This window comes from Schistocerca cancellata, chromosome 6, assembly GCF_023864275.1.
Source record: "Schistocerca cancellata isolate TAMUIC-IGC-003103 chromosome 6, iqSchCanc2.1, whole genome shotgun sequence".
Taxonomy (NCBI): domain Eukaryota; kingdom Metazoa; phylum Arthropoda; class Insecta; order Orthoptera; family Acrididae; genus Schistocerca; species Schistocerca cancellata.
Window position 1 is genome coordinate 465,904,982 of NC_064631.1, and position 24,857 is coordinate 465,929,838.

The window sequence follows — 24,857 nt, forward strand, 5'->3', positions numbered from 1 at the left end:
CATGGAAATTGAGAAATCTGTTTTAATCGTTAATTGTTGTTGTTGTTGTGGTCTTAAGTCCAGAGACTAGTTTGATGCAGCTCTCCACGCTACTCTATCCTGTGCAAGCTTCTTCATCTCCCAGTACCTACTGCAACCTACATCCTTCTGATCCTGCTTAGTGTATTCATCTCCTGGTCTTCCTCTACGATTTTTACCCTCCACGCTGCCCTCCAATACTAAATTTCTGATCAATTGACGCTTCAGAACATGTCTTACCAATCGATACCTTCTTCTAGTCAAGTTGTGCCACAAATTTCTCTTCTCCCCAATTCCTTTCAGCAAGGACTCATTAGTTACGTGATCTACCCATCTAATCTTCAGCATTCTTCTGTAGCACACATTTCGAAAACGTCTATTCTGTTCTTGTCCAAACTATTTATCGTCCATGTTTCACTTCCATATATGGCTACACGCCATACAAATACTTTCAGAAACGACTTCCTGACACTTAAATCTATATTCCATGTTAACAAATTTCTCTTCTTCAGAAACGCTTTCCTTGCCATTTCTAGTCTACATTTTATATCCTCTCTACTTCGACCATCATCGGTTATTTTTCTACCCAAATAACAAAACTCATTTACTACTTTAAGTGTCTCATTTCCTAATCTAATTCCCTCAGCATCACCCGACTTAATTTAACTACATTCCATTATCCTCGTTTTACTTTTGTTGATGTTCATCTTATATCCTCCCTTCAAGACACTGTCCTTTCCGCTCAACTGCTCTTCCAAGTCCTTTGCTGTCTCTGACAGAATTACAATGTCATCGGCGAACCTCAAAGTTTTTATTTCTTCTCCATGAACTTTAATACCTACTCCGAATTCTTCTTTATTTTCCTTTACTGCTTCTCAATCGTTAATTATCACGATGATTACGATAATTCTCATTCACTGTGTTCTATGTGTTCCATAGTAGAGCTGTTGGAAGATGAAAATGACAGTCAACCTGGCAGAGAGAGCCCAGCACCTAAAGCAGCTATTGTTATTTGGTTAATCCCCACGGCTTGTTCCCTGAAAATGTATAACAGAGAAATGAGTATTGCTTCGGATAGCAATTCCAGGATTAAGGCGGAGCTGCCTTTCAACTTTTAATGAGTGCCTTGTCGACGGGCTGGGGCCGCTTTCGTTACGGCGTCCGGCGATCCGGCGGCCGCCGCCCGCCGGTTGGTCGGTTCGCTCGTCCACCGGCACGGGACGGTCTCCGGCAGCGGACCCGGCCGGTTATTAAGGAATTTCCGCGGGCTGCGCGGCGCTCGCAAATCCCGTGCGGCAATTTCACGGGCGACGTGACGGGGGCGGCCGCGCGGAATAACTCCGCCTCCGCCGCCCCCGCCGCCTCCTGCCACCACCACTGCCACCTCCGTCTGTCCGCCCGACTGCCACCGCCGCTGCCACGCTCCGGCGGCGATGCCCTTCGGAAAAAAAGTATCCGGCCGAGAGACGGACTCGGCTGGTACGCGTCCAGAATCACACGAAGGGCACTTGCCCCCTTTCCCCCCAAGGTCTTTAAAACCGAAAAGAACTGCTGAAATCAAGTGTTTGTGTTTCATACTATGACGTCCTATAACTGAGAGACTGTGTTCCAACGTCAGAGGAAAATGATGGGTAGCACTACGTACGCGTATGTCAGGCACCGTGGCAGAAACCAGTTACTTCTAGTCGACACACAGTGAGGTGAAAAAAGCCATGGGATATGTGCTGGCTTAAGCTGCAGCCAGCATATTGGTCGGCAAAGATGAAGCGAAGATCGATTAGTAGGCGCTGGATCAAGCATACCTATCACGAGAGAGGCCAGAGACACACCCACAACCAACACGCTGCCAACGTCCTCTCGACAGCACGTGTTTATGCTGCCACCGCCGCATCCAATTTGCCGGCTTCCAGTTTACTAACAGAGCAGGTTGAGCTCGTCACATGCTACGACAGTACATAGCGACCAGATTAGTGACTATAGCGGGACTAGTTTACCTCATCCAGGATTGTACTCTACTAACAGTGACAAAGTAGAATTTGTAAGAGCAGGATTACCGATATTGAGATTAAATCAGCATGCAAGAGGACTATTACTGACGAGCTTGTACCACAAGTTAAATAAATGTTTCCAGTTAATGTAAGTAAAGAACTGTATAAATCCACGTGTGCGTTTGTGTTGTAGAAAGAGGATCCCGGCTACCCATAAGAACATCCTCTCCCTTGCTTTCTTGTGGTGCAAGACTCTACAGAGTGTGTCCTAATATCATGTCGGAACTCCTTTTGCTTGATGCAGTTCAGCAACCCGCCGTAGCAACGACTCAACGAATCGTCGGAAGTCCCCTACAGCAATACTGAGGCACGTAACCTGTGCAACCATCCAGGTGGGGAAAGTGATGTCGTTGCAGCTTTTTCTGTTCGAACTGATCTGTCAATTATGTCCGAAAAATGTTCGGTGGGATTCATTTTTTGGTGATATTGGTGGCCAAATCATTCATTCGAACTGTTCAGAATGTTCTTCAAACCAACAGCGAACAACTGACATGGCGCATTGTCATCCATAAAAATTCCACCGTTGCTTTGGAACATGAAGTCCAGCCTTGCCAATTAATGATCGGCTCAGCTAGACCAAAGGACTCAGTCTGTACCATGTAAATATAGCCCACACCATCATGGAGCCATCAGCAGTTGCAGAGTGCCTTGTTGACAACGTCAGTCCATGGCTTCGTGGAGTTTGTGCCACCATCACCTCTTATCAGCTGAAATCGCTATTTGTCTGACTAGCCATTGTTTTCCAGCTGTCTAGGATCCAACCAATATCGTCTCGAGCCCACGAGAGGTGCTGCTAGCTAAGGCCCTCGCGTCGGTCAACTGCTGCCATAGATCAGTAACGCCAATTTTTACCGTAATCACGTAAAGTATAATTTCATCTTACGTCTCATGCTGATTTCTGTGGCCATTTCATGGAAAGTTGCTTGTCTGGTTCTCAGTGTCGACGTTCGACGATATGACTTCCCAAAATGCTTCTGAACATGACTATCTCAAAGTCACCGCTGCTCACCATAGATCCTGCCTATGTCAAAATTAACGGATGATCCACCAACACTGATAAATCAAAACATAGAATACACCGCCGTATGGTAGAAATGGTTAAAATGCCTTTATTGAGTACGATCGTTTCTCCCAAAAAGGTTATGAGAGAGAAATAAACTGGTTCACTGTAAACGATGCCTGTACTTGTCCACCTAAAGCGAATATAATGTTCCCCATCTGGAGATAATCCAATGAAAATCGATGCGATATCACAAACATCTTTTGGGAGAAGGTAGAGCTTTACTGGTATCATATACTGACATAGAAATGAAGAAGACATTGCTAAAAGTGTACGTCTGAGCACAACACTGTGTCGAAATGAAAGTGGACTATCGGAAAACAGGTGTAGCAGAAACTGGGACCTTTTAAAACATGTTAATATCCAGGACTGCTAAACATTAAGAAGAAGGTACGAAATGAAGATATTCTAACACGAAGAGCTGACTAAACATGTCTCCAGAAGACCTTACAGGAAGAAAAGCCAGGTTAGGAGAGTGGGTGTATCTGATACGACTCTACGAGAAACAATTTACTAGGCGGTGGAAGGAGATTTGAAAGGGGGGGGGGGGGGAGGGCAGAGGGGGATTAACATATCGGACGTTGAGTGAATAGTTACGTGAAGATGAAGCTATTAATATCAGTTAGGATGGATGTAGGATAGTACCAGACCATTCGAAAGACACTGAGGGAAAAATTCGGACAAAAACTGTACAGCATAGAAGACTGTCGCGTTTATCTCGTGAGAAACATATGTAACTACGAGTTTTTCGTCAAAGTCTTTAACAACAGCAAGGGGGAACTAAGTGTTGGATAGGGCGGAAAATAACTTCAATAATTGATTGTGAACACAGTCCGTTGCTTGTCAGCCCCCTCCCTCCTGCCGCGATGCACTCTGTGAGCAGAGCGTCCATCATAACTGGCCACGGCAGATGTAAGCAAGCAGTTTTTTTGCGGGACGCCGTTCCCCCTCGGCAGGCCGCTTGTGCGAGATGAGGGGCGGCGGCAGGGATCGCGTGACGCCGCGTCGCTAGCGCCACCCTCCACCCTCCACCCTCGGGAAGGGCAACTCCAGCTGCCGGATCTCTCTCGGCAGTCGATACTCGTCACAGCCAGAGGCCGACATTCCACTCCGTCGCTGTCGAAATTCACTAGCAACGAGAGAAACATCGAACATTTACGACATATTCAACACAACTGCGCTATGACAATTCACTCTGTTAGTTCCAAAATGACTGATGAATCGCACGTAGCCGGCAGGAGTGGACGAACGGTTCTAGGCGCTACAGTCTGGGACCGCGCGACCGCTACGTCGCAGGTTCGAATGCTGCCTCGGGCATGGATGTGTTTGATGTCCTTAAGTTAGTTAGTTTTAAGTAGTTCTAAGTTCTAGGGGACTGATGACCTCAGCAGTTAAGTCCCATAGTGCTCAGAGCCATTTGAACCATTGATGAATTGCACGTAGAAGGGGTCTCCTTTCGCTCTCCGAGTGTAAACGTCTTATTCGCTCTCTCAGAACGCGTCTGTTTCTGCAGCAGAGGCTGTGGCCACTGTGCAGGGCCCCTAGCTCTCCAAGGCACTTGGAATGAACGTGGGACTCATCAGCTCTTATTGCATCGGTAACCAGAGGGACAACAGCGTGCATACTCTGAGGTCACAAAAGTCATGGGATAGCGACTTGCACATATTCAATTGGCGGTAGTATTGCGTACGCAAGGTATAATATAGCAGTGCATTGGCGGAGCAGTCATTTGTATTCTGGTGATTCATGTGAAAGGGTTTCCGACGTGATTATGACTCCATGACGGGAAATAACGGACCTGAACACAGAAAAATAGTTGTAGCTAGACGCATGGGACATTCCTTTTCGAAAATCGTTAGGGAACTCAGCAGTCTGAGATCCACGGTGTCAAGAGTGTGCCGAGAATACCAAATTTCAGGCATTACCTCTCACCACAGACAACGCAGTATCCACCGGCCTTGACTTAACGACCGAGAGCAGCAATGTTTTCGTACCGCTGTCACTGTTAACCCATAAGCAACACCGTGAAATAACCGCCGTCAATGAGAGACGTATGACGAAAGTGGCCAAATGTGGCGTTAAAGGGCTGTGGCAGCAGACGATCGACACGAGTGCTTTTGTAACAACACGACATTGCCTCCAACACGTTTCCTGGGCTCGTGACCATATTGGTTGGACCCTACGCGACTGGAAAACCGTGAACTTCTCGAATGATTCCCGATTTTACTTGGTAAGAGATGATGGTACGGTTGCAGTGTGGCGTTGACGCCATGGAGCCATGGACACAAGTTGTCAACAAGGAAAAGTGAAAGAAAAAAATGTTGAAATGTGTGTGAAATCTTATTGGACTTAACTGCTAAGGTCATCAGTCCCTAAGCTTACACACTACTTAACCTAAATTATCCTAAGGACAAACACACGCACCCATGCCCGAGGGAGGAGTCGAACCTCCGCCGGGGCTAGCCGCACAGTCCATGACTGCAGCGCCTTAGACCGAATGTGCAAAATCTTGGTGGCTCCGTAATGATCTAGACTGTGTTTACATGGAATGCTCTGCGTCCTCTGGTCCAACTGAACTGATCATTGATTTGAAATGGTTATGTTCGGCTACTTGGAGACCGTTTGCATCCATTTCTGAGCTTCATGTTCACAAACAACGATGTCGTGTCACCGGGCCACAATTGTTCGAGATTGGTTTCGAGAACGTTTTGGACATTTCGGGCGAGTGATTTGGCCTCCCAGATCACCTGACATAAATCGCATCGAGCATTTATGTGACTTAATTGTCAAGTCAGTTCATGCATAAAATTTTGTACCCCAACACTTTCGCAATTATGGACGGCCTTAGAGGCAGCATGGCTCAATATTTCTGCTACGAACTTCAATGACAAGTTTGGTTGCAGCACTAAGCTGGGTAAAAGGAGGTCCGAGACGGTATTAGGAGGTATCCCACGAATTTTGTCATTTCAGTGTATGATGAAGATAATACAGAAGGTGATTCAACCACAGCAGTATCCAGCTTCAATGAACATGCTCTAGATTCTATCGTACCAACACCATCAACATAATGAGTCCATCTACCTCCTCGCGAAGATTGCAATGCACAAAATGTAGTTACTTATCCCTTGCTTCAAGGCGCCCTGCAGAAACCTTCTGCTTACAGTGTGAGTGTACAAGTCGACGAAAAATGGTAAGGAGTCGCTGCCAATATTATAAGGTGCACCAGCTTCCCCCAGTAGGTCATTATTTACGGAGTGAATATGCAGTAGAGGATACCTAACTTAAATGGTGACGATTCACTTTCATCAATAAACACGCCCAGTCGCTTGCACGGAAAAGGTGTTACTGATTCCGCTTCATGTGTGTGCGAATCAACATTTTATAGTATTTGAATCATTTGCAGGGTTATTTGTAAGTACCTCCATGGTTTCAGAAGATGGCTGCGAGGAAACTACTAGACATACAGAAAAATGACACACAATGCAAGACATAGCACCTCTCCACGTTCTACTTGCTAATTCTAGACATAATGTAGTAGCACTAGGGGGCATCGTGTCGAAAATATATAGACAAATCATCTGCTTCACTTTATCGCATTGAATTAATTAGTGCCCGTAGATGGGCAACTCAATGAACAGATTTTCAAAGAGGGTGCTGTCGCATATTCCCGAGCTATTCCTGTGAACGACTCAACGACATGCCGACGTTGAACGTGTCAAAATTTTTTACATGTGGAGCATCTGTAAAACGACTTAAGAACTAATAAGTATCTATTTTCTGAATGGCTTGTAATTTTTATACAGTTGTCTCTTGCAACACCGGAAGTACTTCAAATAACTGTACATATTCTTTAAGTTCAAATGAAAGCCGAACTTTAAGTTACTTTGTGGAGAAGACAAAGTAAATTTATATGCAAATATACTGCTATTATCACCACTAAAATCTCATCAGAATATGCTAAAGCTAACAGAAAACTATCATTTACTTAAGAGACTGACACCTACACATTGGCCGCGCGGTATTAGCCGAGCGGTCTTAGGCGCTGCAGTCATGGACTGTGCGGCTGGTCCCGGCGGAGGTTCGAGTCCTCCCTCGGGCATGGGTGCGTGTGTTTGTCCTTAGGATAATTTAGGTTAAGTAGTGTGTAAGCTTAAGGACTGATGGCCTTAGCAGTTAAGTCCCATAAGATTTCACGCACATTTGAACATGTTAAACCTATACATTGAATTAAAGCTGCTGCGTGGCGTGTATCTACTAACGTAAGGTTATTGGTCATTAGATATCGGACACTGACTTAGAATCGATCACGGATTCACTGCATTTCGTATCAGGAAACGACACTTAAAAATTTGACAGCGCGGTGTAGCCGTGCGGTCTTAGGCGCCTTGTCATGGCTCCCCCACGTCAGAGTTTCGAGTCCTCCCTCGGGTATGCGTGTGTGTGTGTGTGTATGTGTGTGTGTGTGTGTGTGTGTGTGTTGTCCTTAGTGTAAGGTAGTTTAAGTTGGATTAACTAGTGTGTAAGCCTAGGGACCGATAACCTCAGCACTTTGGTCCCAAAGGAACTTACCACAAATTTAAATTTACATTTAATAATTTGTGACTGAAGATTGGCCTTGCCTTTATGTTACACACACACGAATTTGAATTTTATAGTCAGTTTAACGCTTGACTTAGGTTTAATCTCCCTGTTCTTGATAAATTCTTTAACCTATTGGAAAAACCTGTCTCTTAAACTGTGTTTCTGGGCTATCGATATTCACAGTTAATTTCAACTTGGATCCCTTTGTACCTCTCCGAAGTAAATGAACTGCACGAAGTGACATGCCTTCAAATATTCCGTAGTACTCACTTCACTACCATAAAAAACACAAAATATGACACTACAATTTAAACATTCTCATCAGTTACCTACTCGTTGCAAGCAAGGTAGCAGGGACGCAGAGCGGCCAAATCGGTGTCAATAAGGAAACTTTCCACTAGACGAGTTACAAAAGTTCATTCCTTCACTTGGTTTGTCTGGGTTAACAGCCCACAAGTCTGTTTACTGCAATTCTCCAGTCCTATTTCTTGCCGGCTATCTTCTTCATTTCAGCAGAACTGCTTCAGTCTACATTGTCAACGATCTGACTTCCACTACCGATTTCTGGAGCAGCCCCTGTGAGTCTTTTCTTCAGCCATTCATTTAACTACAGTTTCTGCAACAGCTCACGTTGCAATTACACTTAACTAATTCTTCGAAATTTTTGTAGGTATTTCGTTACAGGAGGTCTTCATTTCTTTCTCGAGCAAATAATCTAATATTCAACTGTATATTATAGCACTATATAATCGTTTTAGTTCTGCCACCAATGCCCAAGTTTCGCACCCATACGTGGCTATGCTCCCACTATAGATTTTCTGTTTCTAGTTTTAAGGTTTATATTTTTTGCAGCTATTTCGTTTTATAGAAAGTATTTTCGCATATGGCACAACTTGTTACCACATGTTTTTTGAATCTGTCATCTCCATTTAGGATACTTAAAAGATAAGGAAATTCATCCATTTCTTAAAGATCTCTTTTCCAAGTTTAACACTAACTTTAGCCATTAAGTATGTCCACTTGCTCCACAACGTACGTTTTCCTGATGAGCGTATTAATCCCAACAGCTAGTGCACGTTTTCCTTTCATTAAGCATGCGACTCCATTCCTGTTCGCTTTAGACGACCACAGATACGTCATCAGGAAACCGTGACCTGCAGATTTTCTGGCAGTGAAAAACTACTCAAACATTGTGGTACTTATTTACTTCTTCCATTGCCTCCACAGAATTCCCAAAGATTCGCTGCTTGGAATTCCCATCTACATCTGAGTGGATACTTTTCAAATCGCACGTCAGTGCCTGGCAGACGGTTCCTTGAACCACCTGCACAATAATTTTCTATTAATCTCGAAAAACAAACACCTGTATCTTTCCGTGCAAGCTCTGATTTATTTTATTATGATTATCGTTTCTTCCTACGTACGTCGGCGTCAACAAAGTATTTTCGTATTCGTAGGTGAAAGTTGGTCATTGAAATTCCGTAAGAATATTCCACCGCAATGGAAAACGCCTTTGTTTTAATGACGTCCACGCCAAATTCTGTATCATATCAGTGACACTCTCCCCCCCATTGACTCGATAATACAAAACATGCTGCTTTTTTAAAAACTTTCGTGATGTACTCCGTTAATCCTATCTGGTAAGGATCCCATACCGTGCAGCAGTACTCCAAAAGAGGACGAACGGTCAGTCTCTTTAACAGATCTGTTGCATCTTCTACGTGTTCGCCAATAAAGCGCAGCCTTTGGTTCGCCTTCCCATAGTCGGAATCCAGTTCTGATGAAGAAACTAGAAATTATTCAGGAATCCGAAGTCTTCAAATCGGAAAGGGGCCGAAGTACTTGTACAGGGGGAAAATATAACATTAGTGCAATAATACTGCCTCTTGTGAACTTCTGGTCGTTGATTCTTGCACGTTAACATCAAAATTTGCCATCTAATGTTTCCTCATAGTATCGTCATATAAATTTTGACTCTATTTGAGGACATTGCACTACTATTTTGCTTCGTTTCTATCATGCAATCAAAATTAAATGGATTTTTTGTTTCGTGTAAACCAAATAAGAACAGCTCTGGTTTTACAGAGTTAAGATGCAGCTGATAGAGACTACCAATTCAAACTGAGAAATGAAAGGCATTATTCGGATTCAGTGTCTGGTGTCCGATTCCAGGTAATGGAGATTGGCCGCATGCATTCCCATTAAAGTGATCATCTATAGAAGCAACAACTGCAGCCATCGTAGAACGTTAGCCTCTCGTAGTACCGTATGACAACGCAGCCGAATTTCCTGGCCGTTGCCGATGAGAATTGCCAAGCGCCGAATGGCTATGTGAATTTAAAACGATGAAATTACGTCGTTTGTGACTGCAATCGGTGCCGTCAATTTGCGGCGACATGCAAGCAGAACCGATTACACAGTTAACGGCTCTATTAGGACCGCAGTGGTGCTGTTCACATCTCCCATTCCACCGTAATTAGCCAGCGTCTGGCTATTTAGTTCGCTGTGTAATTCCTCCTTTTACGAAATAACAGCTTGCACAAATCATGAAAAAAATGCCCAAAAATTTAGATTAAAATTTATCCATCTCTTTACTTGGTTATAAGTGTGTGTGTGTGGAGGGGGGGGGGGGTGCGTGTGTGCGTGTATTCTAGCATAGGCCTGGGACGCCCAGAGTAATTTAAGCCCAACTTAGTACCATACCATGTACATGGCATACTGTCTAAAAAAAGAAATGTTTTAGTATAAGACACGCCTAGTGCAGCTAGTAAATGATATCGGAAACGATCGATATTAGCACCGTCCCGTAGTTCCCGGTGTTTCTAGGCTGTATCGTGACTATACCGGCTAATAACCTGTTTCCTTTTTTAAATGTTCGGAATAGTTCTCCACGCCTCTACAGAAATATTATATGGGTTATTTCAAAAGATTCACCCGAAAAGAAGAGTAAGAGATTAACTTCCTGTTGACAGCGAGGTTATTAGAGACGGAGCAGAAACACCAATTACGGAAGTATGGTGTAGAAAATCGGCCGTACCCTCCTCAAAGGAACCGTCCCAGCGCTTGCTGGACAGATTCAGAGAAGTCAAGGATAACCTAATCTTGATAGTCGGACGGGGATTTGAACCGTTTTCCTCGTAATGCGAGTCTAGTATGCCAGCCAGCTTCATCTAATGCCGTAACATACGGGAAGTCTCTCGTGAGGGTCGTTAGGCGCATTTTCTCTGGTGTTTCGTCACATATTTGCAGTTTCTTCACGCAGTATGTAGTTGGAGTCAGTCCAAACAAATGCCACAGGATGCCCAGTATCAAAACGAAGCATCGATTTGTTTCCCTTCGCAAACAAAATGATTTTAAAGCGGAATTTTACGTGCTCATCCGACAGAGTGGTCCCAAATTAGTCTACTACGATATCTGTTAACAGGGACAGTACAACACAATGAATAAGCAGTACTACAGCAGCGAGTGAGCAGCGCTGGTGCGTGGCAGGCCAGGGCAGTGCTGTCATTCTATCTAATGAGCACGTAAAATTGAGCTTTAAGAATTAATTTGTTTGGAAAGAGAAACAAACGGACGATTTTTCGTCGACACTGGCGTCTTTTAAAAGACGAGATCATCTTCATTTTTTTAAAAAAAAATCTTATGGCACTTGACTGCTAAGGTCATCAGTCCCTAAGCTTACACACTACTTAACCTAAATTATCCTAAGGACAAACACACACACCCATGCCCGAGGGAGGACTCGAACCTCCGCCGGGACCAGCCGCACAGTCCATGAGTGCAACGCCTTAGACCGCACGGATAATCCCGCGCGGCCGTCTTCATTTGTTCATCTACACATTGAAAGAACGAAATTCCAAATATGTGTAGAAACGCCAGAGAAAATGCTCCTGACTACCCTTAAGAGGTATATCCAATGTATATCCTACACTCTTGGAAATGGAAAAAAGAACACATTGACACCGGTGTGTCAGACCCACCGTACTTGCTCCGGACACTGCGAGAGGGCTGTACAAGCAATGATCACACGCACGGCACAGCGGACACACCAGGAACCGCGGTGTTTGGCCGTCGAATGGCGCTAGCTGCGCAGCATTTGTGCACCGCCGCCGTCAGTGTCAGCCAGTTTGCCGTGGCATACGGAGCTCCATCGCAGTCTTTAACACTGGTAGCATGCCGCGACAGCGTGGACGTGAACCGTATGTGCAGTTGACGGACTTTGACCGAGGGCGTATAGTGGTCATGCGGGAGGCCGGGTGGACGTACCGCCGATTTGCTCAACACGTGGGGCGTGAGGTCTCCACAGTACATCGATGTTGTCGCCAGTGGTCGGCGGAAGGTGCACGTGCCCGTCGACCTGGGACCGGACCGCAGCGACGCACGGATGCACGCCAAGACCGTAGGATCCTACGCAGTGCCGTAGGGGACCGCACCGCCACTTCCCAGCAAATTAGGGACACTGATGCTCCTGGGGTATCGGCGAGGACCATTCGCAACCGTCTCCATGAAGCTGGGCTACGGTCCCGCACACCGTTAGGCCGTCTTCCGCTCACGCCCCAACATCGTGCAGCCCGCCTCCAGTGGTGTCGCGACAGGCGTGACTGGAGGGACGAATGGAGACGTGTCGTCTTCAGCGATGAGAGTCGCTTCTGCCTTGGTGCCAATGATGGTCGTATGCGTATTTGGCGCCGTGCAGGTGAGCGCCACAATCAGGACTGCATACGACCGAGGCACACAGGGCCAACACCCGGCATCATGGTGTGGGGAGCGATCTCCTACACTGGCCGTACACCACTGGTGATCGTCGAGGGGACACTGAATAGTGCACGGTACATCCAAACCGTCATCGAACCCATCGTTCTACCATTCCTAGACCGGCAAGGGAACTTGCTGTTCCAACAGGACAATGCACGTCCGCATGTATCCCGTGCCACCCAAAGTGCTCTAGAAGGTGTAAGTCAACTACCCTGGCCAGCAAGATCTCCGGATCTGTCCCCCATTGAGCATGTTTGGGACTGGATGAAGCGTCGTCTCACGCGGTCTGCACGTCCAGTACGAACGCTGGTCCAACTGAGGCGCCAGGTGGAAATGGCATGGCAAGCCGTTCCACAGGACTACATCCAGCATCTCTACGATCGTCTCCATGGGAGAATAGCAGCCTGCATTGCTGCGAAAGGTGGATATACACTGTACTAGTGCCGACATTGTGCATGCTCTGTTGCCTGTGTCTATGTGCCTGTGGTTCTGTCAGTGTGATCATGTGATGTATCTGACCCGAGGAATGTGTCAATAAAGTTTCCCCTTCCTGGGACGATGAATGCACGGTGTTCTTATTTCAAGTTCCAGGAGTGTATATGAATGAAGATAGAAGCGTTGGGTGAATTATAACTTACCTACAGGACTACAAGTCCATCGGATTTTACACAGAACGAAGTTTTCAGCTACATTTCACAAACACTCAATATACGCTCCACTGAACGCACTACCAAGATCCAAGCCATAGTCAATCCCGTCATGTACTTCAGCAAGTACATCTGGAGGCAAAAAATTCACTGCTATGCTTTGCGACATCACATTTCACCCGTGGTTGTTGGAAAGGGAAGCACAGAGACAGTCCTACGAATGACACAAAAAATCGCATAACGTGAGAGATAGCGGCCGTGGATGCCAATGACGCAATGCGGAATCCATACGCCACTAACTCCGAAAGAGGTGTCGTGGCGTTCTCTGAACGAAAATCACGTTGCATTGTTGTTACTGAACTGCAGCTGTTCAGACGAAGAACTCAAAACGTGCGCTGTTCTCACTATCTCAGCTCGAAGCTCAAAAGGTAATGAAGGAGCGATCGGACGAAACAGTTAGTTGCACCAAGGTGGCCGCTGCAAGCAACCACGTTAACCAGCAACTTATAACTGGGTTAAAGGTCACTTTAAAGCTACGACTCTTATTTTAAGATTCACCCTAAGTTTTTATTTTCATGCAGGTAGTAGCTTTGTGAAGCTGTATGAATCTTTTAGAATCACCGTGCAGTTAAGATATAAACAAAATTTGTGATTCAACTTTTCAGTGAAATATGGATGTGTGTGATGTGACCATTAAGACGTTTCAACTAAGGCTAGTCGTAAAGTCGTGCCTGCTTCTACCTCGCACCATTTCCTATCCTGCCAGGTCAAAAACCGTAAATCCGCTATTTTCGTCCCCTCGACGACTGTGTATTCTTTTCAGACTCCAAACTCATTGTACCCTACGTCTGTAATCGCGCAACCTTTCTCACTACTAACAACACAAATTTCCTTACCGTTGATTGCACTGCAGGCGTGCCCCAGGGTTCTGGGTTCTCTCTACAACGCTGAAATACACAAACCACCAGCACCAGTCCGTTTCTGTCAGTATGCTGACGACAACGCTTTCCATGCCCTCTATCCTACAATCCAGAAATCCCAAAGATCCCTCTAAACCCACCTCAATCCCTGTACCTCCGGGTGTGACTAATTGCTCCTCAAGACAACTCTTCCAAAACCCACGAAGTAATTATGGGACGCACCACCCGCACTTTCCATCTCCGTGAGTCCTACCGTACCATTTACGAACGCCCTATCCAGTCAACTAATACACTAAAATGCCCGCATCTCTTGGTCGTGCGGTAGCGTTCTCGCTTCCCACGCCCGGGTTCCCGGGTTCGATTCCCGGCGGGGTCAGGGATTTTCTCTGCCTCGTGATGGCTGGGTGTTGTGTGCTGTCCTTAGGTTAGTTAGGTTTAAGTAGTTCTAAGTTCTAGGGGACTTATGACCACAGCAGTTGCGTCCCATAGTGCTTAGAGCCATTTGAACCATTTTTTTACACTAAAATATCTTGGACTAACCATCGACCGGCGACTAAAGTACAAACTCACCCACTAACCATCCAAGAGAAAGCCCACAGTAAACTTCTAAAACTACTAACTGTCCTAACTTGAGGACTGTGCCCCTCCACTGTCTTCCGCACTTACAAAATCTTGATCCCGCCCATCCTTCGCTATGCACATGCTGCATGGATATCCACCTCATCTAAATTCCTTCAGGACCTTCAACGCCATGCACTCTGTCTCGCTTCCACATCCGTTTACCGTCGTACACAAGGATCCTTTACCAACACATCAAATTCCCGCCTCTACTCACTCACGCTGAACACCTCCAAACAACCTAGACCAGCTGTAAACTTGGCTCCTATAATTCTATAGTTTCCCGTTTAGTCTCCAATTCTAGTACGCTGCCACGCCACAATCGACACACCCACCAACCCTCCAGCTACGTATCCTCCCCACAAATCCCCCAAAGAAAAATCAACCGTCTCCCCCTCTCAGATCATGAACTCCGTCGCGACATTTACCAATCGTACCAACTTTAAACCGAACGGACCCATTCAATATCACAACGGCTCCCTCTTCTTCGCCTCCTCATATTTTCCTACCCCTTTTCCCCCGTCTTTTTCTATTCCATTTCCCCAGCCAGATTTTAGCCTCACTGATACCAAATACCAGTCTTCCATCATTATACCACCAACATCCTACCTCCTCAATGACCAACTTCCTCCCCTTCAGAAACTGGCTACCTATCCCAGAAAAGGCTCTTCCTGTTTTGGTGACGGTGCTTCTTTTAAAATCAGTGTTTTTCTTCATGTTTTAATCTCTTTTCAATGTACTCTCATTGTTTTTCCACTTCTTACCTTTTTTTATATCGAATAGGCCATCTGAGGACCACGTTCCAATTTCAATTCTTATTTCTTTGTTCTTTCCTTTTCTTCCAGTACGTCTTCATATGTTCACTATGTTTCTTCTTTCTGTCTTCAGACCATTCTGAATCAGTCTTTTTAGCTACCCTGCCTTAGAATCGTTCCATTTTCAGTACTTTTTCCCGAAAGGCTTTTCAGTTATTTATATCTTCTATTCATATATTGTGTCTTTCTAAATCTGTTTTAACTTCGTGCACCCAGCTTGTTGTGGGCTTCTTACCCCAAAAATATTTGAAAATCTTATTAGTTAATCTACTGTCTTGCATTCGAAAAAGCTGTCGAACACACTTGAACTTCTTTTTGTCATAAGGTTTCAAAAACTTTCTATAGTTTGGTACATTTCAGCATTAATTCGTAATTTCCAACCTTCTGCTGTGTTTTATATTTTCCTTATAATTCACCTTTCTAGTACTTCTAATTTATCTAAATGATAATACCAGTCATTCGCTTGCATATATGCATTCCGGCATCACTACTGTGTTGTAATGCTATATTTTTGCATTCCTGGATAGGCACTTTTTATTGTAGAGGTCTTTGGTGACGCCATATGCTCTCCTAATTGTACGCAACCTTTCCTGTATTCCAGATTTATCCAAAGCATTTTTTGGATTATCTCCCCTCGCTATCTGAATTTTCTTACCTTCCCTATTTGGAAAATATCTGTTTTCAGAAATTTTGGAGCATTCTTTACGTTTGTTACAGATTTTGTATTTCTGCAGAAATTCTTAAGCCAGTTCTGCTGGCTATTTCTTCCAGGAGATTTATTTGTGTTATAGAAGATTCCACATTGTCGGAAAGTACTTCAGAATCATCTGCAAATGGAAGACAGTTGATTTTGATCTTTTTGCTTCCTCTTCGTAACCTTACAGGTGAGATGTTGATTTCAATAAGTTTTTCATTTAAGATTGTTACTACTTTCCCTGACACACTATTAAAAGGAATTGGGGATAGGCCGTCACCTTGTCGTATGCCTGCTTTTGTTTTGAAAGGCTGTGAAAATTCCCCCATAAATTTTGCTTTACAGACTGTGTCTGTAAGTATTTCTCGGATTAGGTTTACCTGTTTGGTGTTCACGCCTAATTCTCGAATTTGCCAAAATAATCAAAAGCATGTTGAAAATCCACAATTTAACTACAATATCCTTTGACTTAAGTAATCTGAGGCGAATTGCTAGCAGTAAAGAGATTCCTCTGTAGTTGTTTACATCCCGTTTATTACCTTTTTGTTTGGAGTGGGTGTATCAAGGAAACTTTCCATTCCTCTGAGATTTTTTCTATTTTCTATATTTCTACAAAGAATAAATTTAGCTCTTTGCTATATTTGGCAAGGAGTACTTCAAAATTTCAGGTGTAATAGAATCTTCTCCACTAGTTTTGTTGTTTTTGAGGGTCTTAATTTCTTCTTGAATTTCTTCTGTAGTTGGTGCTAAATCTTCTTCCAAATTTTCATAAATGTCTGAGAATTCCAATTTATGACTTGGTCCAGGACAGTTCAGAAGCTGATGAAAATATCGTGGTATTATTTCCCAATGTTCAGAATTGCTTGACTCAGTTTTGCCGTTTTCATGTTTGAAACAGACATTTGGTGTTTGGTAACGCTTTAACTTGCTCTTAAAATATTGGTAAAAGTTACGACTATTACTTTTCACAAAATTTTTGTCTGTTTCCAATAGCTTTCCTTTTCAAAAGCTCGTTTGGTATTTCTGATTAATCTGGATGTTTCCTTTTCTGTTGTAATCTTCAATTTTCTTTGCACATTTCCATTTTTCCCGCTTTTTAGTCCTCTCTGCTATGTCTTCTTTGCATATTTCATTCCACTGTATTTTCCTTTTATTTTTTACTGACGCACATATTTTCTGTGCAACATTTTTAATTGCTATGAATATTTCTTGCCAGTTGCCATGTTCCCCCACCTTCATTTCGTCTTTATAGTTTCTAATTGATTCTTTTGTTACAGTAAGCCTGTCTGTATTATATTTTATTAACTTTTGTGACTTTCTTTGTTCTCTATTAGGTAGTAGTTTGATTTTAATTGTTGAGAGTCACATTCGCAATTCCTTACTGCTTTCACATTCATAATTTCCATTGTACTTTTATGTGAAATATCCACAGTAGTTAATTGAAATTCTCCCAACATTGGGTTGGGAGATATCCATGCTTTAACTTTTCTTGAGAGTTTCCTAAAAAAGGCTGACATTCTTTTCAGGTCAGAGCTTCGACGCAAGCTGATTTGCCTCATACCATATGTTGGTTCTTCTATGAGCTGGGCAGTGTCCTACTACAGTTCTAAATTACTTTTCTCGGCCTATTTATGCACTGAAGTCGCCTAATAGTAATATGGTGTTCATCTTTGGGATTTTAGATACTTCGGTTTCTAAAAGATCCAAGAATTCCTCTGTTTTTTGTGGATTTTTCCTGTTGTCTTCATTTATTGGTGCATGGCAATTAACAAGTGTGTATACTTTGTTTTGTGCATTTAAGTGATAGGAAAGAGACTCTCTCTGAGGTGGATTTAAATTCTGTAACATTTCCTATTGTACTTCTATCAACATAGAAAGCTGTACGCAATAATGACATCTGATTCATAATTTTGACTGCTGGTTTGCTTTTGAAGATTCTGTAGTTACAAGTATCTGCTACATTTTCAACTAGGAACCATGTTTCTTAAACTACTAAAAACTTTGTTTTTCTCTAAAACTATTTCTAGTTCTTTTTGTTTGCCAGTCTTGATTACAGAATTTACATTTAAATTACCTAGAAAGAATTTATTTTTCAACTTTATTTCAGAAGGATTCCAAGGTTGCTCCCATTAAACCTACTGATTGCAGCTGTTGGGACTTCCAGAATCCTTGGTCCAGTTCTCTGCCTGACCCAAAGGTGGATTTCTCTCTCAAGCTACCACATGGGATAGTGCATTCATTTTGCAGATTTTCCGTAGGTCAATTGAAATTGTATTACAGTCAAAGTAAGGAATTGAATTCCAAGATAAGATCGAATTGTTAGTCTGAAATTTGATTTTTGTTCGTAGTTCACTCCATTAGGCTCCTCCGTGCTCTCTACCGTTGGGAATTAAATCAGACTTCTCTTCCGCCTTTGAGACCGTTGGCCGGATTTCACCTGAAACCCTAGGCAGGCGCTCTCACATGGTACTTCCATCGGAAGCCAGATGGACCAAGGTTGCTACTCCTCCCCATCCCCCACACTTGCTAGATTGCACCCCTGGCTTGGTACCTGTAATAGCGGAGTTCCTTTTTTACCTTTTGTTGTTTCTGCTTTTAATAAAAAAAAAAGAAGGAAGTCATGTCTCATGTATAAAAACTTCCATGAATTCATCCTTCAACACATTTAAGTTCATTTGTAAGTTGTTGTTGTTGTGGTCTTCAGTCCTGAGACTGGTCTGATGCAGCTCTCCATGCTACTTTGTCCTGTGGAAGCTTCTTCTTCTCCCAGTACCTACTGAAACCTACATCCTTCTGAATCTGCTTAGTGTATTCATCTCTTGGTCTCCCTCTACGATTTTTACCCTCCACGCTGCCCTCCAATACTAAATTGGTGATCACTTGTTGCTTCAGAACATGTCCTACCAACCGATCCCTTTTCTGGTCAAGTTGTGCCACAAACTTCTCCCCAATCCTATTCACTACTTCCTCATTAGTTATGTGATCTACCCATCTAATCTTCAGCATTCTTCTGTAGCACCACATTTCGAAAGCTTCTATTCTCTTCTTGTCCAAACTACACTCCTGGAAATGGAAAAAAGAACACATTGACACCGGTGTGTCAGACCCACCATACTTGCTCCGGACACTGCGAGAGGGCTGTACAAGCAATGATCACACGCACGGCACAGCGGACACACCAGGAACCGCGGTGTTGGCCGTCGAATGGCGCTAGCTGCGCAGCATTTGTGCACCGCCGCCGTCAGTGTCAGCCAGTTTGCCGTGGCATACGGAGCTCCATCGCAGTCTTTAACACTGGTAGCATGCCGCGACAGCGTGGACGTGAACCGTATGTGCAGTTGACGGACTTTGAGCGAGGGCGTATAGTGGGCATGCTGGAGGCCGGGTGGACGTACCGCCGAATTGCTCAACACGTGGGGCGTGAGGTCTCCACAGTACATCGATGTTGTCGCCAGTGGTCGGCGGAAGGTGCACGTGCCCGTCGACCTGGGACCGGACCGCAGCGACGCACGGATGCACGCCAAGACCGTAGGATCCTACGCAGTGCCGTAGGGGACCGCACCGCCACTTCCCAGCAAATTAGGGACACTGATGCTCCTGGGGTATCGGCGAGGACCATTCGCAACCGTCTCCACGAAGCTGGGCTACGGTCCCGCACACCGTTAGGCCGTCTTCCGCTCACGCCCCAACATCGTGCAGCCCGCCTCCAGTGGTGTCGCGACAGGCGTGAATGGAGGGACGAATGGAGACGTGTCGTCTTCAGCGATGAGAGTCGCTTCTGCCTTGGTGCCAATGATGGTCGTATGCGTGTTTGGCGCCGTGCAGGTGAGCGCCACAATCAGGACTGCATACGACCGAGGCACACAGGGCCAACACCCGGCATCATGTTGTGGGGAGCGATCTCCTACACTGGCCGTACACCACTGGTGATCGTCGAGGGGACACTGAATAGTGCACGGTACATCCAAACCGTCATCGAACCCATCGTTCTACCATTCCTAGACCGGCAAGGGAACTTGCTGTTCCAACAGGACAATGCACGTCCGCATGTATCCCGTGCCACCCAACGTGCTCTAGAAGTGCACGGTACATCCAAACCGTCATCGAACCCATCGTTCTACCATTCCTAGACCGGCAAGGGAACTTGCTGTTCCAACAGGACAATGCACGTCCGCATGTATCCCGTGCCACCCAACGTGCTCTAGAAGGTGTAAGTCAACTACCCTGGCCAGCAAGATCTCCGGATCTGTCCCCCATTGAGCATGTTTGGGACTGGATGAAGCGTCGTCTCACGCGGTCTGCACGTCCAGCACGAACGCTGGTCCAACTGAGGCGCCAGGTGGAAATGGCATGGCAAGCCGTTCCACAGGACTACATCCAGCATCTCTACGATCGTCTCCATGGGAGAATAGCAGCCTGCATTGCTGCGAAAGGTGGATATACACTGTACTAGTGCCGACATTGTGCATGCTCTGTTGCCTGTGTCTATGTGCCTGTGGTTCTGTCAGTGTGATCATGTGATGTATCTCACCCCAGGAATGTGTCAATAAAGTTTCCCCTTCCTGGGACAATGAATTCACGGTGTTCTTATTTCAATTTCCAGGAGTGTATTTATCGTCCATGTTTCACTTCCACACATTGCTACACTCCATACAAATACTTTCAGAAATGACTTCCTGATACTTAAATCTATACTCATGTTAACAAATTTCTCTTCTTCAGAAACGCTTTCCTTGCCATTGCCAGTCTACATTTTATATCCTCTCTACTTCGACCATCATCAGTTATTTTTCTCCCCAAATAGCAAAACTCCTTTACTACTTTAAGTGTCTCATTTCCTAATCTAATGCCCTCAGTATCACCCGACTTAATTAGACTACATTCCATTATCCTCGTTTTGCTTCGTCTCTCTTACATTATTTATCTCTTGGCTGAGGAGCGAGTTGAATGTACAACGGACAATACACCCGCGACCATATGTGGCGAGAGGGACGAAATAATAATAGGAAAAAATAAAGTCATCGACGATCGAAGCGGTGCAAGACATCTGAAGACATCAGCTAGAGCTTCAGGTTCGTAAAGAAGGGGACAGAGACTGCTTAAATACGGCATACCGATATACTGCGTAGTTGTAGAATAATGTCACTAGCTTGGAAAGTTTTCATGTACTTACTACAGCATGAGAACGGAGGAAACATTTCTCCTGGAAATTTATGAATTCGTAAGGTATTACCAGAGGGCTCACAATCATATCCAATTTTGGGTTAGGCGTTCTTCCCTATTCTAAGTTTAAATAGACTGTAAGCTAATCTTTCCATATCTTCTTCTTCTTCTTATACTACCACAGACACGAATCACATGAAGAAAAAATATCTTGGACCATGTAGGGGTCCATAACGAAACACTTTGAGTTGTAGTGTTAGCTGCCTCTGAATGAGGGGGGGGGGGGGGGGGGGGGAAGGGATGTAATGGTCACCGTGACGGTGGCGTTTTAAAGCCACGCTACCTCCTGGGTCGCGTCAGATGTCGAATTTCTTAGGGAAATCGTCAGTCGGGAGCGTGCATGCACTTGAACAATGCGATCCTGGGGAATGGCGATTTCCGACACTCCTCTATTAACTATAGAGCATGAACCGCGGGACTGCTACGGTCGCAGGTTCGAATCCTGCCTCGGGCATGGGTGTGTGTGATGTCCTTAGGTTAGTTAGGTTTAAGTAGTTCTAAGTTCTAGGGGACTTATGACCTAAGATGTTGAGTCCCATAGTGCTCAGAGCCATTTGAACCATTTTTGAACTATAGAGGATGAGCGTGCATCGGCGATCACCGTACGGAGTACGATGGAACTTCGTGTGTCACAGGGAAGGAAGGGCTTGACTGATCACAAGTATACTCTGATAATGTCTTCAGTGTAGATATACGCGGATTTGAATTAGATCCTGAAGTCTGAGGCTTATCCTCTGGTGCTTCAGATGTGTCCAGCAGAGAACACGCAAGAAGTATTTTGCTTGTTGAAATAGGGTGTCCTTCCCTCCTGGCCACCAGGCTGTCTGACAAGAAGTTGTGGGCACGCTAAAACGATGGTTTGGCCACTGAATTCCTATTTCTTATCCGCAGAGGAGGATGAAGTCATGTTCCTTCATCTCCATACAGCGCTCTCGGATTGATTTCTGCTCGAGCTAGAGAATCGACTGCTTTGTGGTGATGTCCGAGTATTCATTTCAGTACGCCGCATTTTAATAAAAATACCCATTTTTAAATTTTGCCCAGAAGGCAAAATTCAAGTCAACAGACCCTCCCCCGCGTTAAATGCGACTGCGGACAGGGTGTTAGGCATCTTACATTTTATTTATTTGGTAGCACCCTAGCGTAAGGTTTCTACGTTACTTAAGGCCAACAGAATCACTTACTCTTCCATCTTTCGATGAATCATCAGCTCACCACACCCTTCTAATGAAGTATTTTACTTTTCTGCTGTTCATCACAGTTCATCTTTTTAACTAAAATTTTAATACCTGGCATGGTCAACGAATTCCTCCTTTGTGTTAATGCTGTGTAAGATTAGTCAACTTCAACGGAAAAATTACATATTTTTTATTTTGTAGCCACATTTATTTATCTGTTTTAAATGAGGACGTTATGAATATGTTGTCGAGTGCGGTTCCAGGCGCTTCAGTCTGGAACCACGTGATTGCTACGGTCGCAGGATCGAATCCTGCCTCGGGCATGGATGTGTGTGATGTGCGTAGGTTAGTTAGGTTTAAGTAGTTCTAAGTTCTAGGGGACTGATGACCTAGATATTAAGTCCCATAGTGCTCAGAGCCATTTGAACCCGATGTGAAAAAGAAACGTTTCTCTCTACTGCGGTTTGAGTCCGACATACTTACGACATGCTGCGCCTCGTTTAGCTAGCTTTTGGATGATCTAATTATTCCCCGTGATACTCGTCCTAAGTTCTTGGAAGTACGTGGCAACTCAATACAAATGTCCACCTCAAGTGATTTCCATTTTTATTATGAAGACTGCGATGGTTCATTGTATCACAGCTCGCAGTTTGTCTTCGGCAACTGTTTGTAATGCAGGCCTATAGGGCACAATTTCGTGGGGGACACGGCTACTTCGGAATTCTTTGAAGCATCTTTGAACAGTGTCATATGCAAACGGTCTGAAGCAATTTCTGGTTGCCACTGCTGTTTATCACCTTTTTTAAGCTCATTAAATGTAATCGGTGTATTTGACATGAACTATAACACCACAGCCGCACGTTAAATCTTACCACGCAAACATGATTTGGGCCATTAATCTGACGCAAAATCATGAAATAAACACATTAAGAAAGTCAATAGCAGATTACACCGCACAAAGATAACTGTGCTTTAGCCGTGTATATCACAATAACTGTAACAGAAGAACTTTTTTATGCTACTTTGACAGTTATATTATCTCATACCGGGTCTCGTTTCTTAATAAAACTAGCCCACCTGCACGTTAGGTGGGAGCATACAGACTGCAGGCACAAGGTTTTGCTTTTGTGGGGTCCAGAGGACACTCGCCCAGACAAGGAAGGTCAGAAGATTGGTTAACGGTACATCCGTCCTTCGTACTGTTGTCTATTCAAAAGAAAATTAGAAACGGATTTCGTTATGAGTAATAACTCGTGGCGTTTTTAACGGCACTTTTTAGGGTCAGCCATAAAGTTAAGTGCCTGCGCGCTGGCAGGTTTGAGGACGTGAGAAAGGAACCACAGGGCCTCGCTTGCGAGGTTCCTGCTTCGTGTCTTGAGGCAGGCGTTTCTCATACCCACTCTGGGCGTCGACGTGGACAGACAATCCGTCGCACCCTTCACTGTGTCCGTAATCTTAGAACCCCTTACCAGTGACGTACTCGAATTCCCTCCTTCGGCGGAATAATTCCAGTCAGGGTGGATTGTCAAGTGCCCCCTTGACAGACAGTCCGCATTCTCACATTAATCACTGGAAGACCATCGGATCATCATATTTGCCGAACAGCAGTCCAAATAGAATCCACACATTTATCATCTGATATACGTTCGGAGAAGCTATCATTTAGTGGAAGGGAGAGGAAATAAATGACCCATTGATCCTGTCAGGGAAGCGTCATTTGTAAGCAGCGTCGCAGCTACCCAGAATGAAGTACAAAAGAATGTTGATAGAGCTCAGACCGTAGACTGGTTTGATTCAGTTATCTATAGTAGTATCTTTGCATAATAACTACAACCTACATCAGGTTAAGCCTGTTCACTGTATTCAAGTCTTTATATTCCTATACAATTTTACTCCCTATACACCTTATTACCAAATTAACTATTTCTTTATCTCTCAGGATGCGTCCCGTCAGCTTATTCCCTGTCTTATTCAAGTTGTGCTACAAAGCTTTTTCCTCTCCGATAAATTTCGCTATCTGTTCATTAGCTACCCAATCTAGTCATATAATCTTCATGAATCTCCGCTTGTTACCAATGCGAGTGAGGATCATATCTTCTTACACGTCACAGTCCTCTTCTTTCTTCCTTATGCCCAGTTAAAGAGCGCGTTTGAACTTGTTATCTTGCTGCATCTGTGTTTGGAGATTACGGGCGCTCAGCGCCGTGTTACCTTAGTCTAACAGCTTCTTTTTCTTCTTCTCTTCCCAAAATCTCTGTGAATTTCCTGTGTTACTTCTTGCTTTCGTCTATACATTGTCT